Raw genomic sequence first — 18278 nt, 5'->3', positions numbered from 1 at the left:
GGGATGGAAGGTGGTTCTTACTGCTGGCCCAGGGACATGGTTGTGAAGATTTTGAAGGCATGTGCTGTATGAACTTGTCCGATCATAGTAAGTCCATCCACAAGCAATTACAATGGCTCGAACAGCATGTCAATCAAATACAGCAAAACCAGGGATTTTTTGATGGATTTCTCACCTCGCTCTTTGGTAATCTGCCCGCTTGGCTTAACAGTTTAATTATAGAAATTTTGCATATATGTGTCGTGTTACTTGCTGTTGGAATTATAATATGTATTTGCTTTAGCTGTCTTAAAAGGGCTCTCTCCAAGATGACGAAGCAAACCTGGCTTGCTCAAAAACAAAAAGGGGGAATTGTGGAGTCCTGGCTGGTCGAGAGGGGACATAGTTTGGTGCGTTGAGCAACCCAGGTTCCAATCCGGAAGTGAGCCTTGGGAGCGGCTGACACGGAACCCTGCTGGGAAGGCAGAGCGACAAGCTCGGGACACTGGAACACGGGGAACGTCACCGTTTCCTGCCACACTGTCACTTCCTTCCTGCCACAGTACTGTTTTCACTTCGAGATGCAGCTCTACACCAATCACAACGAGTTGCAGTAATTTTGCCTATATATGGATTGGGGATTTAACCATTCAGATGCTGTAATAGTTTTGCTACATAAACCTTGTTTTTGCTGACTAATAAAGGTGAACAATCATACTCATATTGGGGTCACATCATTACAACGGATCCGTAACCCACGCCAACAGGCCCCCTTTAAGACCTGAAAGGCTACAAAAAGGTATCTCTGGAGCCTTCTCTTCTCCACGCTGAACAGCCCCAACTCTCTCAGCTTTTCCTCACAGCAGAGGTGCTCCAGCCCTTGGATCATCTTTGTGGACGTCCTCTGGACCCGCTCCCACAGCTCCATGTCTTCTTGTGCCGAGGGCTCCAGAGCTGAACACAGGACTTCAGGTGAGGTCTCACCAGAGCAGAGTAGAGTGGCAGAATCACCTCTTCCAACCTGCTGGCCACTTTTCTCTTGACGTAGCCCAGGATACATTTGGCCTTCTGGGCTGCGAGTGCACATTGTCAGCTCATGTCCAGCTTTTCATCCACCAGTACACCCAAGTCCTTCTTAGCAGGGCTGCTCTAAAGCCATGCATCCCCCAGCCTGTATCAATAGCAGGCGTTTCCCTGACCCCAGTGTAGGACCTTGCACTTGGCCTTGTTCAACCTCATGAGATTCACATACATCCACTTCTTGAGCTTGTCCAGGTCCCTCTGGATGGCATCCAGTCCTTCTGGTGGGTCGACTGCACCACTCACCTTGGTGTCATCTGCAGACTTGCTGAGGGTGCACTCGATCCCACGGTCTAAGTCAATGACAAAAACTTTAAACAGTACTGGTCCCAACATGGAACCCTGAGGGACAACACTTGTCACTGATCTCCATTTGGACATTGAGCTGTTGATCACTACCCTCTGGATGTGACCATCCCACAAATTCCTCATTCACTAAACAGTCCACCCATTAAATCCATGTCCCTCCAATATAGAGAAGGATGTTGTGAGGGACTGTGTTGAAGGCCTTACAGAAGTCCAGGTAGATGACATCCATAGCTCTTCCCTTGTTCACTGATCTAGCCACACCATTATAAAAGGCCACTAGGTTGATCAGGCAGGACTTGCCCTTGGTGAAGATAAGATGGCTGTCTCGAATCACCTCTCTGTCCTCCATGGGCCTTCTCACAGCTTCTAGGAGGATCTGTTCCATGATCTTCCCAGGCACAGTGCTGAGGCTGACAGGTCAGTACTTCCCACGGTCCTTCTTTCCATCCTTTGTAAAAATGGGCACAATGTTTCCCTTTTTCCAGTCACCAGGGACTCCACCTTACTGCCATGAGTTTTCAAGTATGATGGAGAGTGGCTTGGCAATGACATCAGCCAATTCCCTCAGGACTCTAGAATGCATTTTGTCAGGTCCCACAGACTTATGAATGTTCAAGTTCCTCAGGTGGTCATGAACCTGATCTCTTACAGTGGGAGGGACTTTGCTCCCCAAGTCCCCATCTTGCATCCATCAAATCAAGAGATAGAGAGATTGCCAGTGAGGAGTGAGGCAAAATATTTATTGAGTACCTCAGCCTTCTTCTCATCCTTTGTTACCAGTCTGGCAGTCTTGCTCATCAGTGGGGTTACGCTTTCTTTGACCTTCCTTTTCTGTCCGACATACCTGTAAAAGCCCTGCTTGTTATTCTTTGCATCCCTTTCCAAGTTCAGCTCTATCCATGCCTTAGTCTTCCTGACACCAACCCTGCACAACTGGGCAGCATCCCTGTGTTCTTCCCAGAATACTCGTCCCTGTTTCCAGTGCCTGTGGATTTCCTTCTTGCCCTTTAGTTTGACCAGCAGGTCTCGACTCAGCCATGCTCGTCTCTTGCCTTCTTTTCCTGATTTCTTACAAATGGACATCGAGAGCTTCTGTGCTCTACAGAAAGTGTCCTTACAGATTTGCCAGCTCTATTCCTCTCCCTTGTCTCTGAGGGCAGTTTTCCAGGGTGTCCAACTGAGTAACTCCTTCAAGAGCTGGAAGTCGGCTTTCCTAAAATTCAGGGTTCTGACATTACCCTTCACCTAAGCCTTATCCCTCAGGACTGCTAACTCCACTAACACATGATTACTGCAGCCCAGGCTGCCTCCAGTCTTGATGTCACCGATGAGCTCACTTGCTTTGATGAGCATCAGGTCCAGTATTGCATCCTCTCTGGTAGGACTGTCTATTATCTGGCGTAAGAAGTTATTCTCAATCCAACCCAGGTGTCTCCTGGGTTTCCTGCAGCTTTCCATGCTACTTTTCCAGCAAATGTCAGGGTATTTGAAGTCCCCCAGCAGGATGAGAGTCTGCGAGCGTGATGCCTCCTGGAGCTGGAGGAAGAAGGCTTCGTCAACAGGCTCCCCTTGATCAGGTGGCCTGTAGTAGACACCAACTCCAAGGTTCGTTTTGTTACCTCTGTCTCTGATTCTTACCAGTAAACTTTTTACCTGCTCATAGCTATTCTTCAAATACAGCTCTTTACACTCTATACATTTTTTGATACAGAGGGCAACACCACTTCCCCTCCTTCCTCGCCTGTCCCTTCTGAACAGCCTGAAGCCATCAATAGCCGCACTCCAGTCATGGAATTTGTCCCATAAAGTTTCAGTAAAGGCTACTAGGTCATAGCTTTCTAGCAGCACAGTGGCTTTCAACTCTTCCTGTTTGTTGCGCATGCTGCATGCATCAGTGTAGAGGCACTTCATCTGGGCTGTCGGCCATGTCACCTTCTGAGAAGAACACCCGTTAACTCCTTTGAGCTATTTCACTGGTGTTTCCCTGTTGCCCCTATTATCTCAGGAGTCCTTGGCTCATCTCTCTAAGACTTCAGGTGTGCTGAAGTGTAGCCAGCATGTCTCACAGGAACAGGCTAATTGCCCTCGCTAGCACCCCATCCCTCTAACCTTGGTATGTCGTCCCACAGCTTCTAACAGGCAAGCCTGATATTATACCCTTTCCCCCTTCAAATCTAGTTTAAATCTCTCTCAGTGAGCCCGCTATCTTGTGAGCAAAGACCCTCTTGCCCCTTTGAGAATGGTGAATCCCATCTAATGCCAGCAAGTCTGGTGCCGTGTAGTCCATCCCATTACCAAAAAAACCAAAATCGTGTCCATGACACCAGCCACAGAGCCACATATTAGTAGACTGGACCCATCTGTTTCTTTGAATGTCGCTGCCCAAGACTGGAAGGAAAGAGGAAAAAAAAAAGATGTATGAAGAAAAGATATATAAAATTCATATGAAAATAAAAGCTACATTTAGGAAACCATGAGAATTTATTTGAACTGGGCTTTATGGCCTTTCCACTACATGGGTAGAAGTATTTTCAACATTTATAAGAAAACAATAGGACTGTGTGTTCCTGTTGAGTGTAAGCAAAAATGTACATATGTTTATCAGCTCCTTCTTCTTACACACAAGTCTGGTTACTTTGTCTTTGGCCAGTCAGTTAGTGTGAACTCCTCTGGAAACTCAATTTTCTTGGTCAATAAGTTTTGTCCTATTCAATATAGTTCTTCCCACGTTGGAAGCTCTCCTCTCAGGTAAGCTAGTTTCTCACTTCTAAGCAAACTGTATTTTTACTTCCTAAGAAAATTGTACCTGTAGTTTGATTTAACTTACCTAGCATAACATTGTCTGTATTTTTCAATGTATTCAACAGAATAGTGCATCTTCATGTCATATGAATATATGCATATAACATTCACATACGAATATAAAGTACTCAGTGTCAGCAACTGGCAGCATTCTTTGTTGCCTTCCTTCCTTATTCTTCCCTTTCTCTTCCTTTATTCTCCACTAAAAAGTAAATTATTGGCATAAAAACAATGATCTGTTTTGTATAAGAATGAAACAAAATCTGTCTGTAAGGTGAAATGCTTCTTTTTATTTTAAAATCATACTATCAAAAAAAGAAATCTGCAAAACATGAGATTAGTGTAAATCAACAAATGATTCATTAGGTCCTTCTCTTAAGGGAAGCGATAAATACTGAAGTTCTTAGTACACACCAGGTTCCCCACAGATTTCCATATAGCTTGCAATCATATAGCTCCAGAAAATGTATGAAGAAACATGATTACCAAGCAGAATGAAATTTATGTTTTTCTTAGTCCTGTGTCCAAGACTGAGAATTTTTAAATTGCAGTTAACACTAATTCTCAATAAAATCTTGACATAGTAGGCTGCTCTTTCTCTCTTCCATGACGACTTTTGCCCTTCTCAATCTGAAGTCTGGTGTAAGTTTCTAACATATTCTTGTAGATACTTGTATAAAAACATTGCTAGATTACCCCGGTAAAATACAAGCTACTGCTATCTTGCATCGTCTGTGATAATCAGTTTCTCACATATCTTTGTACAGTGGATGTGCTCTATCAGGTAAAGTAATGTTAAATATACAATATGTTGTGTCCTGTGACAAGATGTTTGCAAAAACATGGTTTTTCAAATCTATAATCATATTTTACAGATAGTAAAATATCTGAAGTCAGTATTAAGCCTTATCAATTTAATATAGAAAGTATTGAAATACAAAGATACATTGTGCATCTGAAACTTTCCTATTCCTTAGGAAGCTGGAGAAAGACTAAAGATAACTTTTCTCATTTATCCCTATGTACTATATATTTACTATACATACAACAATTTAGGCAAATACAACAACTTAGCCAGGTACAACAACTTAAGCAAATACAACACAGGCAAGTACAGAAACAATCAATCTGTGATGCAAAACCTTATGCATTTCAGAAAGTTAAGTATATGTCTGTAGTTTCACATTTTTCACAAATACCCAAAATACATATTTTTATTACTACATTGCTCTGACCTTCAAAGATAAAGATCATTTTTTTAGAATCACAGAATTTCTTGACTTCAGCAGATTTAGTTCAATAAAAATTTAGAAACAGATCAGAGGCGAGGAGGTTGAAAGCATTTGAATGAACCAGTGAAAAGGGATATTTCAAACTGAGGAAAGTTTTTATGAGATTAGCTCCTTTGACTGGAAAGGAAAACCAGAGAAATCCTCATGCACAGCAAGTAATCTTTTTAGGTAGTGTGAAGAAAGTACTTTGAATCTTAGAATCATAGGTTGGAAAAGACCTCTAAGATCATCAAGTCCAGCCATAAACCAAACACCACCAAGCCTACTAAACCATCACCTTCAGGGATGGTGACTCCAGCACTTCGCTGGACAGCCTATTACAATGCCTGACAAAATGCTTTGCCAGAGCACTTATCTGATAGAAGCATATTCTTGATTTGAGTGTCTTTTGTATGAGCCAGAGATAAATTTACAAGTTTTTTCCGCACCGCGTTTGGTAGCATCACTTTTCTATAGGCTGTGATTTCTCTTCGATTCTCTTCCCTCATACTTTTCTCACATCTTTACTTCTCTGTATGACATTTTAAAGATCAATTATTTTGAATGAATTTTTTTGCTATGGTTTGAGATTCTAACTTTTTTTTTTTTTTTCAAAGTTAGTTTTAGGCTGCTCTCTGCTATCCATGGCTTCTGTTGTGCTGAACTCTTTGTGTTATTACACTGTGAAAAAAATACAGAAATTGATTGATTGGTTGGTTGATTGAGGCTGACAAAAGAAACATGGAGCTGTATTTCAGCTATATCTTTTCCAGGTAGGAAGAAATGACAAGCCTTGCTCCTGGGAAATAAATTAAAAATAAATCTGTTTTATTTAGTTTTAGGTAAATAAGGAAAATAATAAAGGCTGGACATCATTCTAACGAATGCTTAAGAACACCAAAGAAAGAGAAAAATGCTCAGATTTAGTAATTCTGTGCTTGTCCAGTTCTTATGCTTCATCTCTGAGATGAATAATGAGTCAGAGGAAGAAAAGGAAATAAGAGACTCCCTAAACCCCAGGAATAAACAGCTTTCAGAAAGAATAATAATGAAATAAATGGACTGAGAACATGAGAACAGTGAAAAAGCATTGATTTAATCAAAAAGAGATCATGATGCTAACAAGGATAATTTGTGCAGACCAGTAGCACTGTTTCATAGCAAGAAATCAAGACAGCAACCTCTAACCGATATTAATAATAAAAACATTAAAGATAAAAGTGAATGACTATTTTCTGTGACAAGTATGGGATTAGAAGGAAATTGCACACATCTACAGTTCACCCGTTCTGGCATGTATATAAATTAGACACTCTGAGGGGTCCTACAGAACAAGCAGGAAGTTACTCTAATTCTTGGTGATCTGAGAGAAAGTGTTAAGTGCTTTGTTCTCATGTTTTGAGCTGCCTTCAGAAATATTTTAAGATCTCAATTAACTTTAAGAGCATTTACAGCAAATGAAGAATTTAGTTCTGTTATATACACAGAATTTTCACTTGGGGCATGAAAATCAATACTACCTAGCTTGATTAGATTTGGACTTTAATTAACCTTCTGGCTTGTAAGTTACTAGATTTGGAATGAATCCTTATCATCACACTTTGTATATATTTCTAGGTTTAATACTTTTATTACTATTTATTTGTAATGTAGGAATGCCTAAAATTGCATTACATTTGCCTTACAATATTAGACAATGACTTAAAAAGAAAAAAAAAAGACTCCTGTCTCAAAGGGTTTTCAAATATGATAAAGAGAATGTACTTTCAGCAGTTGTTAGGGTGATATAATGTACATAAAGTAGGATGCAAGAAAGTGTGACCATGCTTTTTTGTTCTTATTTTTTAATATGCATAATCCTTTTCTAAGTTAAATGTAAAGTAAGTAGGGGAACGTTGTACATCTTTTGATTCTTCCATAGAGGTTGTAACTGATGAACTATGCTATATATATAAAAATATGTATGTATTTTCTTAATAAATATTTAAGTCCATGAAATTATCAAAGCATTGATGCAACCAGTGCAATGAAAATTGTCACAGGGAAAAACTGCTCACTTCATGTGTTTTAAACCAAATCAGGATCAAACTGTTTGATTGATTTAATAATGACACATAATTAGCAGGTAATCAGTGATTCCTTCAGGATCAATATCATCAATACAACACCTAAACCTCCGTATTAGAAACTTACAAAATGCTAGGAAAGACCCTGCAATAACCTATTCCAAAATGCTGTAACCACACAGCCATACAAGTGCACACACAGAGTTATGTGCTCACATTCTCACAGGCAGTGTGGGCTGCAACCACAGACATCCCTTTTCCTGGTGTATGGATTTTACCACTTGCACTCACTGCTGTGAGACATGGGTGCTCCAGCTTTATGTGTACCCATGCTGCCCCCCCAACAAGGACACAGTTACCAACAGATATCAGGTTACAAGCTTATTACAACATCTAATGGCTCTGGCTGGCCAAGGCAGAGGTCTTTATGCCGTTGGGAGATTTCTAGGAGTGCATAAATAGATTTTGATTACTTCTGTTTGCATTTCTACGTCTCTGCCTCACAAATTTTACAAGTTAAAATTCTGTAAATTTTCATGCCTCCTTTACACTTCTTTTCCAGCTGAGTTCCCCTTAATTTCTAAAGTCTCACTGTAACTCCCAGGTTACTGTTTAAGCTGTCTGTTAATCTTCTTCATCTGTAAATTGATCACTTTGGAAGAAGGCGCTCTCAGGCAGTTTAGAATGTCCCTTTCACAACCACTGTTCACATACCTGTCTTAACAACCGTTATTAACCAGGCCAAGGGTGGGCAGTGCAAGTACCCCACTGATATCAATCCTTGCTGATGTGTTTTTCTCAATCCCTTTGATAGCTGAGTTCAGGCCACGGTTTGTTTGCTTTCACCTGGAGGGGTGTCCAATACACCTGGAATCAACTGTCCCAGGGTGGAACCACAGTCTTACCATTTGCAGACTGATCCAGACTGCACTGGAATAAGGTGAAGCTCTGGAACACCTGCAATACATTAACAACACAACAGAAGAAGTTTCTGAGAAAAGTTCAGATTCTTCTCAAAGCCAGTTTCACCATAAAACAAAGTAAGGTCAAGCAACCCGCACAGGCGATCCAGTTTTTAGGAATACAGTGGCAAGATGGATGTCATCAAATCCCAATGGATGTCATCAACAAAATAGCAGCTCTGCTGACTAAAATGTCCAAAATGTCTCCACTGACTAGCAAAAAGGAAACACAAGCCTTCTTAGGCGTTGTAGGTTTTTGGAGAATGCATATTCCAAATTACAGTCTGATTGCAAGCCCTCTCTATCAAGTGACCTGGAAGAAGAAGGACTTTAAATGGGGCCCTGAGCAACGACAAGCCTTTAAACAAATTAAACGGGAAATAGTTCACACAGTAGTCCTTGGGGTAGTCTGGGCAAGAAAAGATGTAAAAAAATGTGTTCTACACCACAGCAAGGGAAAATGGCCCACTGGAGTCTGGCAGAAATCCAGGGAATTCTCAAGATTGATCCCCAGGGTTTTGGAGTCAAGGATATAGAGGATCTGATGCCCGCTGTGCTACAACTGAAAAAGAGCTATTGGCAGCATACAAAGGAGTTCAAGCTGCTTTGGAAGTGGTTGTTGCTGAAGCACAGCACCCTCTTAGCACTTATAAAAGTACGTCACAGGGATACCCACCTTCCCAAGAGTCAGACCACTGAGGAATATCAAAATAACCAGCAGGTGTATCAGGCAACTAAGACTGAAGTGGCTTAGGAGGATTTGGACTGTCAACATAAGGATGAATTTTTTATAGCTCAGTGGGCCCTTGACACCTCAGGCCATCAAAGAGATGCAACATACAGATGGATTCATGACTGAGTGGTGGACTTGACCATGGGTGCTATTGCACAGGTTATCCATGAATGTGAAACATACACTGCAATCAAGCAAGTCAAGTGGGTAAAGCCTCAGTGATATGGAGAACAACGGCTGAAAGACAAATATATGGAGGCTTGGCAGGCTGATTGTATCACACTGCCACAAACCTGCCAAGGCAAGAACTGTGTGCTTATAGTGGTGGAAGCAACCACCAGACAGCTGGAAACATATCCGTTGCTGCATGCCCGCACCCGGAACACTATCCTGGGCCTTGAAAAACAAGTCCTGTAGAGACATAGCAACCCGGAAAGAACTGAGTCAGACAATAGGACTCATTTCCAAAACAAGCTTGTAGACACCTGGGCCAAAGAGCATGGCATTGAGTGGGTGTATCACATTCCCTATCACACACCAGTCTCCAGGAAAATCAAATGATACAATGGACTGCTAAAGACTACACTGAGAGCAATGGGTTGTGGGACCTGAAAACATTGGGATACACATTTAGCAAAAGCCACCTAGTTAGTTAACACTAGGGGATCTACTATTTGAACTGTCTCTGCCCAATCAAAGCTGTTACGTACAGTAGAAGGGGATAAAGTCCCCACAGTGCACATGGAGAATGTATTAGGGAAGACAGTCTGGGTTATTCATGCTTCAGGCAAAGGCAAAGCTATCTGCAGAATTGCTTTTGCTCAGGGATCTGGGTGCACTTGGTGGGTGATGTGGAAGGATGGGGAATTCTGATGTATACCTCATGGGAATTTGATTTTGTGTGAGAATAGTCAATGAATTATATTGCACTATATTAATTGCTATATAGCCCTGCCACTGTATGTCATCAGTACTACAGCTGCTATATGCCATATCAATGGTACTACAGTAAGAGTCACCCAAACTATTAAGGATGAAATTTGATGAAGCTGAGTAAAATGCAGTGGTGATGGAACTAGAACTGGCTTCAGCACCTGGTGCACAGCAACTTCCTTGAGATCAATATCTTTAACCCACAGACCGTGCGCATGATCCATGGCAGATACACCAGCCGTGAACTCTGGATGCAGCATGCAACAGTCCAGCACCACACATCATCTCTTCCATCCTGAAGGACTGTTATGACATATGGAATCCAAAGTCGTGGATTAAATTAACTCAATGGACATTTTTAGAGGGATGTCCCTTAGGCTAAGGGAACGATATCTGTGTGTGAATGGGTATATATATATTTATATATATATCTTAAAGACTGGAAAAGTGGTAGTGATAAATTGGAAAGTGTGCCACTGGGGCATGATGTAGACAGTATAGAATAAGGGGTGGATAATCTCCTGATTTCAGCTAGGATAGAGTTAGTTTTAACAGGAAGCTGGGAGGGGACACAGCCCGGAAGGCCGACCCAAACCAGCCAAATGGGATGCTCAATATCATGTGACTTCATGCTCACTATATCCCTGGGGGAGCTGGGCAGGGAAGAGGAATCACTGCTCAGGAGCGAGCTGGGCATCAGGCAGTGAGAAAATTGCACTGTGTATCATTCACATTGTGTATTCTTTTTAGAAGTATTATTGTAGTTATTTTCCTCTGCCTTTGCTGTTCTGTTAAATTGTCTTTATCCCAACACACAAGTTTTGCCTTTTTCTTCTGATTCTCCTCCCCGTCCCACCAGGGGGAGGAGTGAGTGGGCAACCACATGGTTCTTTGCTGCTGGCTGGGGCTAAATCACGACACCCATGATAGTGACTAGAATTAAATGTAAGAAATTGCTTCAATCTACCTTGCAGGGAAGAGAGAATGAAACTTTAAAGATTAAGTTATGTTCAAAGTCAACTAGAGATCGATTTTAACTTATAATATTCAACCAGCTAAACCAAGAAACCTGAAAAAATAGCCACTACTTTTGTATACTTATCATTAAAGATCAACTGGAAATCAGTCTCATCTCAAACAATCAGATTTTGCTTAAGCACTGAACTGAATTGGAGGGGAAGCAATGACAAGGAGATTCACGTAGCTTTTTCCCATGTCTTTCAGACGAGATCCACAAACCTATCACCACTTCCAAATTTTCTGAGGACTTCTTTAACTTTCATGTTAGTCTTCAGCCACGTTACAGTAACAGACAACTTGAATAAACTTCATGTGGTTTATCCTAAATCCAAATTATTTCAAAGGTTCATATACTCAAGTTAATAATCCGTGCACTGGGAAACAACACTTTGGGTTTATTCATCAGACAAAAACATTATATGAAATAAACCCTGAACTCCTTCATAATTCAAGTGTTCATACTGCTTGAGAATGAATAAACGATAAATAATCAAAAGTTTTTTGTTTGTTCATTGATTTTACAGAAAATAATAAAAGTCTTTCAACCCTGTAGAAAATTATTGGTGTAAAGATGTTCAAGACAAATCACCAGGCACACTGATAAAGTGTTTATTCTCCCTGACGTACCACTACTAGCAATAGTTTTGAACAGCCCAGAGGTCACACTCAAAGAATCAATAAGTAGCTATATAAGGTCTATTAATCACATAGAAGTATATTTGTTGACTAATGACTTCTTTACTTTTTCTCCTTATATCTGGTTTCAAGTACCCCTCACTCATTCAAATAAATTGTGAGAACATACTAATAAATTATATAGCATGTACAATTTCAGTATAACTATAATAACTGCCGCCTAGCTTTAAAAAAGGTCATGGTATTTAGAGTAGCATGGGGGCTAATAATCAGATACAGAACCTTTATTAATGATGACATACACGAGCAGCTAGATCTATGTCACAATGAAGTAACAGTAGGAATGGAAGTAAGTTTCATTTACGGAGTTTATAAGCTAAGACCAAGATACCACAGTAAATAAAGAGTTGATGGATAGGCACGGACAACAGAAAATACTAAAGAAAATACACAAAGCTACTTCAGGTATTGGGTGTGGCAGAGACATCTGAAATAAACCTGAAATTAAATACACAGAAAACAGCTTCATTTTTATTACAAATATTTGTGAAAACATCTGTTAAAACACGAAGATGACAGGCTGCATTTTGCAGAAGAAAAACATGTGTTTCAAAATTTCTACATAGCTTAGCTTTCTAAATGGTGAATTTTAGAGTGATCTCTTCAAAGCAATATCTGATATACTTTTACGTAAAAAAGCTCTTTCTTAGTCTGCCAGAGTTCGGGTCAACAAAAATTAAGTTAAGAGTAAATTAAATTTCTGTATGCTGTGATCTTATGTGGAGATATCTGTGAAAAGTTCTGTAACTGCAGCACTGTTCATTTACAACTCTAGAAATCTCATTGCAACAGTCATTTTTATATATTCTGTAATATCTTAAAGAGTAGATTGCAGTGCTTACCACAATACTAACATTACAAGTTTATTTTCTATCTGTCTGTAATTTTTGACTTGCAGTGTCTAAATAGACAGTGGTACTATGTTCTGATATAAAGCATGAGACACATCCTTTGTTCAAGTAAGCATAAGAAAGTTAAAGTAACTGATATGATTATATTACATATACTCACACTTTTGGCAGCAACTATTGACGTGCGGAATCAAACTCCACAACTCAGAGAGTTATAAAGCAGGTATGTTAATTGCGGCGCTGGGTGCAAGGGGGATCGCTCCTCCTAACTTGCACACCAAGTCACGAAGCATGCACCTATTTATTACAAAGCTTATCTAAGTAGGCTGGACTATTGTAATTATTTCTAGAAATTCATTATCATACTCCACCCCCCTTTAGCACTTGTACAGTGTCGTCTGGTGGTCATCTGTGGGGGTCTTCTGGATGAAGGCTCGTAGTCTTCCTCGCTGTGTGCTTTCACCTTTGGCCCAAAAATTCCTGAGTTGTCTGTGTTGGCTGAGTCCCAAACCATAGAAGCAGTTTCAGCTAGAGAGTTGCTTCTTACAGACAACAAAGTTCTGGTTATCAGTCCTTGTTTCTCTTCGTCTGTCTCGCAAGCAGTCCTTGTTAGCTACGTTTGAGCCACAACAGTCCTTGTTAGCAAGATTACAAAGAACAGAACTAAACTGAATAACAGTGTTTAACTCTTACTTTAACATAGATGCAAAATTATATAACAAAATTAAACTAAAGCTATAGCAAAATCCAACTAATTGTCAATTCCCCACATCAAGTCCCCCCTTTTCTTTCTTCTTTTACAAATTCTTTTGCTATAAAGTGTCGGGGCGATCGGCTAAGTCCTGCCCCGAGGGTCACGAACCTGGAGAAGCGGCGGAAGAATGCAGCCGACTCAATGTGAGTGATAAGCAAGCTTCGTTTATTACAGTTTGGTTACACAATTTATAGAGTGATTAATTAGCTACTACATATTGCAAAGTTAGAGCTCATTATTGGCTAGCCAGCTAAATGTCAACTCCGCCCATACCTCCTCATTCTTCTCCAGCTGCATTCTGTTTTTCACATTCTTGCTAACCGCAGAGTTGATTTGTTAAATTCCTTGTTCTGTCAAGGACATGCTAAGCTTAAAATGGATTTTCTACAACAAGCAATTCGGTCGAGCCTTGCCATCCCCCCCACAATAAAGTTACCCTCCTCAAGGGTTTTGACAAAATATTTGGCACTGTCACTGTCAGATATCTTGGGCCTGTAATGAATTTCCTTCACAAATGTAGCCTCGGTGTTCTCTTGTAATGCATGTTTCTACATTAATTGTTAGCCACCTATTCTTACTTTGTCTCGCCCATTTTTCATGTTCCAAAGGGTGAACCAAAGTCTCATTAAGGAATATCCCTAATGCAACAATAGGATAAATGTCATATACGGTGGCCTCGGATATTGTTAACACAAATGCTGTGGCTATGTTATTAACAGGATTATACGTAAAATTAAGTAATTTCCACCAAGACTGAATGTTCTTCTCGAATTCTGTTGCATTTTCCCAAATTACCTTTCGAATTTCCAGAGATAATATGCCTTGTTCTCCCTCCCTGACAATAGCTGCTGTCATAGATTGTATTTATAACTGAGCTTGAACACAGCTAAAGGCCAAGGTGGTACTATTCTGGGTGGCTTCTACAGCTTCAACTATGGATCTCAGGCTTTTCTCATTTAGCCCTTCCCATTGGGGTAGCACATCTGACACTAGATATTGGTTATTACCTACGGCTAAGAGTAACAATCGTAACGGGTGTTGTATTTTACTTAAATCTTGCATAATGCTGGACAACTTATTCACCAGCACCTCGGAATCTATACTGTTCAAAATTCCTAAACCCGTTCCCACAAAACCTGTTGTATCCCTTTTTCTCCTTTGAAATGTGAGAATCATTATTACCTCCACTTTCTTTAATGAACTATCATTTTCCATTTGTCCATATGCTTAACTATATAGAGGCCCACTTCATATACATAAGGTGCTGTCATTTTCTGGGGTGTAGAAGTTGACACCGTGATGGACATAGGTATAGCCGTAGTCCAAATCTTTTCCTGTGATATGTCCAACCCAAATTTAAATGATAATGCTCTGTCTCCTCTGCCAGTGCTCTTCAAACAGACAACAGATAGTGACTGAATTATAGTGAAATTGAACCAACAAACATCAGATGCACAATGTTCCCCACCTATTGTGGGTTCTGTTCTTTGTTCAGAAAATCTTCTCATAGTAACTTGCGTTAAAGGAGGGAAATCTTTTCTACTGCTAGCACTAAAGATTCTGCAACCTACGTGGATTGTTTTCCCTTTATCAACCTTCCATCTATGCATCGAATGCTTCCATTCTGATTCATGTAATTGCAATTCCTTGTTGTCATATATGATGACAGTTGCTAGATTCATTCCCACTAAGTCTTTTCCCATAATTCTTGTATATCAAAAATAGGCTTTTGACCAAGGCCATTCCCAAGCATTAACTCTCATGGGTTTCAGCACAGTTACCACCCACATTATTGCAAAGGTTCTTAGCTTAGCTTGGTTAGTCCATGTTAATGTCTTTGGATGCGGAGCTTCAGGGGTCCAGTGGACATTGTTTTCCATTGCTGCTGAGGAGCTTTCTTCACTCTTGTATGATGGATCCAGGATGTCTGCTCCTTAATCTTGACTGCTGTGTGGGATGTCAGCAGCACTTGGAACGGTCCTTCCCATTTCAGTTCTAGTGGAGAATCTAAAAGAGATCTGATATATACATAGTCACCAGGTTCAATATTATGTACAGGCCCATTAAGACCTTGGGCTCTAGTTCCTAAGACCAGTTTCTCTACTTTTCGAAGTTGCTTCTGTAAACTTATTATATAGCTAGTTAATACCTCATCCCAACTTGAGTTGATGTTCCTGCCTGTACAACGTAGGGCCTCCCGTATATTATTTCAAAAGCATTTAGTCCTTTTTTTGGTTCTGGGTTTGGTTCTAATTCTTAGGAGCGCTAATAACAATGATTGGGGCCAAGACAGGTTAACCTCCTGACCCAATTTTACAACTTGAAGTTTAATTAGATGGTTCATCTTTTCTACTTGACTGCTTGATTTTGGATTATATGGGGTATGTAATAGCCAATCTATTCCCAAAAGTTTACTAACTTGTTGAATGATCTTGGCAATAAAATGTCAACCGCTGTCTGATGAGATTACCACAGGAACCCCAAATCTCGGTATTAGTTCTTGCAATAGTACCTTGGTTACTTCCCTAGCTTTATTAGATCAACAAGGGAATGCTTCTGGCCATCCTGAAAAGGTACCCGTCAAGACTAGCAGCTATTAAAACCCCCCTTTTCTTGGCAGTTCTGAGAAATCAATTTGTCACTGCTGCCCTGGGTAATTATCTTTTCCGATTTGCCCTAGTTAGGCTTTATGTCTTGTCTTAGGGTTACTTTGTAAACAAACCCCGCATTGTTTTGTTACCTGCGTGATAGTAGTGTATAGATTTCGGGCGACTATCAGCCGGTTCAAATATTTATACAGGGCCTCTGTTCCCTAATGAGATTTTCTATGTTCTGCCATAACTACGGCCCATAACAATGTAAATGGTATTATTGTTTTACCTTGTGGAGTTTTTGCCCACTTACCTTTCTCTATTTTTCCCCCTAGGTCTTCAATTAATTTTTGATCTTCTTTAGAATACTTGGGTTCACAATCAATTTGTACTTTACCATCTCGGACTAAAGACTGCACCCCCAATTTACTCTTCTCAGCTACTCTTCTAGCCTCGCAGTCCGCCATGGCGTTGCCCAGTTCTTGAACGGTGTCTCCTTTCTGATGAACTTTACAATGCATAATAGCCATTTTCTCAGGTAGCTGCAGTGCTTCCAGGAGCTTAAGAATTTCTTCGGCATGTTTTATATGTTTTCCTTGGGAACATATGTTTATATGTTTTCCTTTTCCTCTTTCTTTCCACACAGCTCCATGAGCATTGACTACCTCAAAGGCATATTTAGAGTCCGTCCAGATATTAAATTTCTTGCCTTTAGCTAGTTCTAATGCTTGAGTTAAGGCTATTATTTCTGCCTTTTGAGCTGAGGTGTTTGGGGCAAGGGTTTTGGACTTGATTACCTGATCTGTAGTGGTTACCACATATCCTGTCTTGCGGACTCCTTGTCGAATGAAGCTGCTTCTGTCAGTGTACCAGCAATCTCCAGCGTCCTCCAGTGGCTCCTCTTTTAGGTCTGGTTGGCTGGAATAGACTACTTGAATCGTTTCCAAGCAGTCATGTGATACTGGTTCCCCTGTGGTCCTGCTGAGGAAAGATGCTGGATTGACAATGTTAGTAACCACTATTTCCACACCATCCTTCTCTACCAGGATAGCTTGATATTTAAGAAACTTTGGTGGTGAGAGCTAGTGTCTTTTCTTTACCTGTAATACTGCTGATACAGTATGAGATACCAGTACTGTAATCTTTTGGCCTAGTGTAAATTTACGTGCTTCTTGAATGTTCAGCACTACTGCTGCTACTGCACTCAGGCAGCTAGGCCAACCCTTGCTTACTTCATCAAGTTGTTTAGAGAAGTATGCCACCGCCCTCCGATATGGTCCCAGATTTTGGGTTAGGATTCCTAGGGCTATTCCCTGCTTTTCATGAGAGAACAGCCAGAAGGGCTTAGTAGAGTCTGGTAATCCCAAAGCAGGGGCGTCCATCAGATTTTTCTTTAGCTGTTGGAATGCTCTTTTTGCTTCCTCATTCCAGATGAGGAGTTTTTTATCAGATTTTAATAGTTCATAGAGCGGTTTTACCAAGAGTCCATAATTATATATCCATAGGCGACACCATCCTGTCATTCTCAGGAAGGTGCAGAGCTCTTTAGGTGTCTGTGGTCGAGGGGTCTGACAGATGGCCTCCTTCCTCGTTGTCCCCAGTGTTCATTGGCCCTCAGCTATCTCATACTCGAGGTAGGTTACTTGCTGTCGAACTATTTAGTCTTTCTGTGGAGAAACTAGAGAGCCATTAAGTCCAAGGAAATTTAGCAGACTGATTGTCCATATTATACAAAGTTCTTTCATTTCAGTGGCTATTAATAGATCATGTACATATTGTAATATTGTTCCTGCTCCATGGGCTCTCTCCCATTGTTCCAAGTCTTTAGCTAATTGATTTCCAAAAAGAGTGGGGCTATTTTTAAACCCCTGTGTAACACAGTCCGGGTCAGCTGTGTCTTCCTTCCGGAGCCTGGGTTTTCCCATTCAAATGCAAACAAGAATTGGCTTTCTAAACTTACTGGGATGCAAAAGAAGGCGTCTTTCAAATCCAGGACGGTAAACCAGGCCAATTCAGGTATCAATTTAGTTAATAATGTGTATGGGTTTACCACGACAGGGTGCAGGTCTTCAACAATTTTATTGATAGCCCTGAGATCCTGTACTATTGGCTAACTACCATCCGGTTTTCTAATAGGTAAAATGGGAGTGTCATATTCTGATTCACTCTTTATTAATAACCCATATTTGATGAACCAGTCAATCACTGGTCAATTTCCTTCTCTGTCTTTC

The sequence above is a fragment of the Opisthocomus hoazin genome, chromosome 3, assembly GCF_030867145.1.
Source record: "Opisthocomus hoazin isolate bOpiHoa1 chromosome 3, bOpiHoa1.hap1, whole genome shotgun sequence".
Lineage (NCBI taxonomy): Eukaryota > Metazoa > Chordata > Aves > Opisthocomiformes > Opisthocomidae > Opisthocomus > Opisthocomus hoazin.
Note: the sequence above shows the minus strand (reverse complement) of the source record.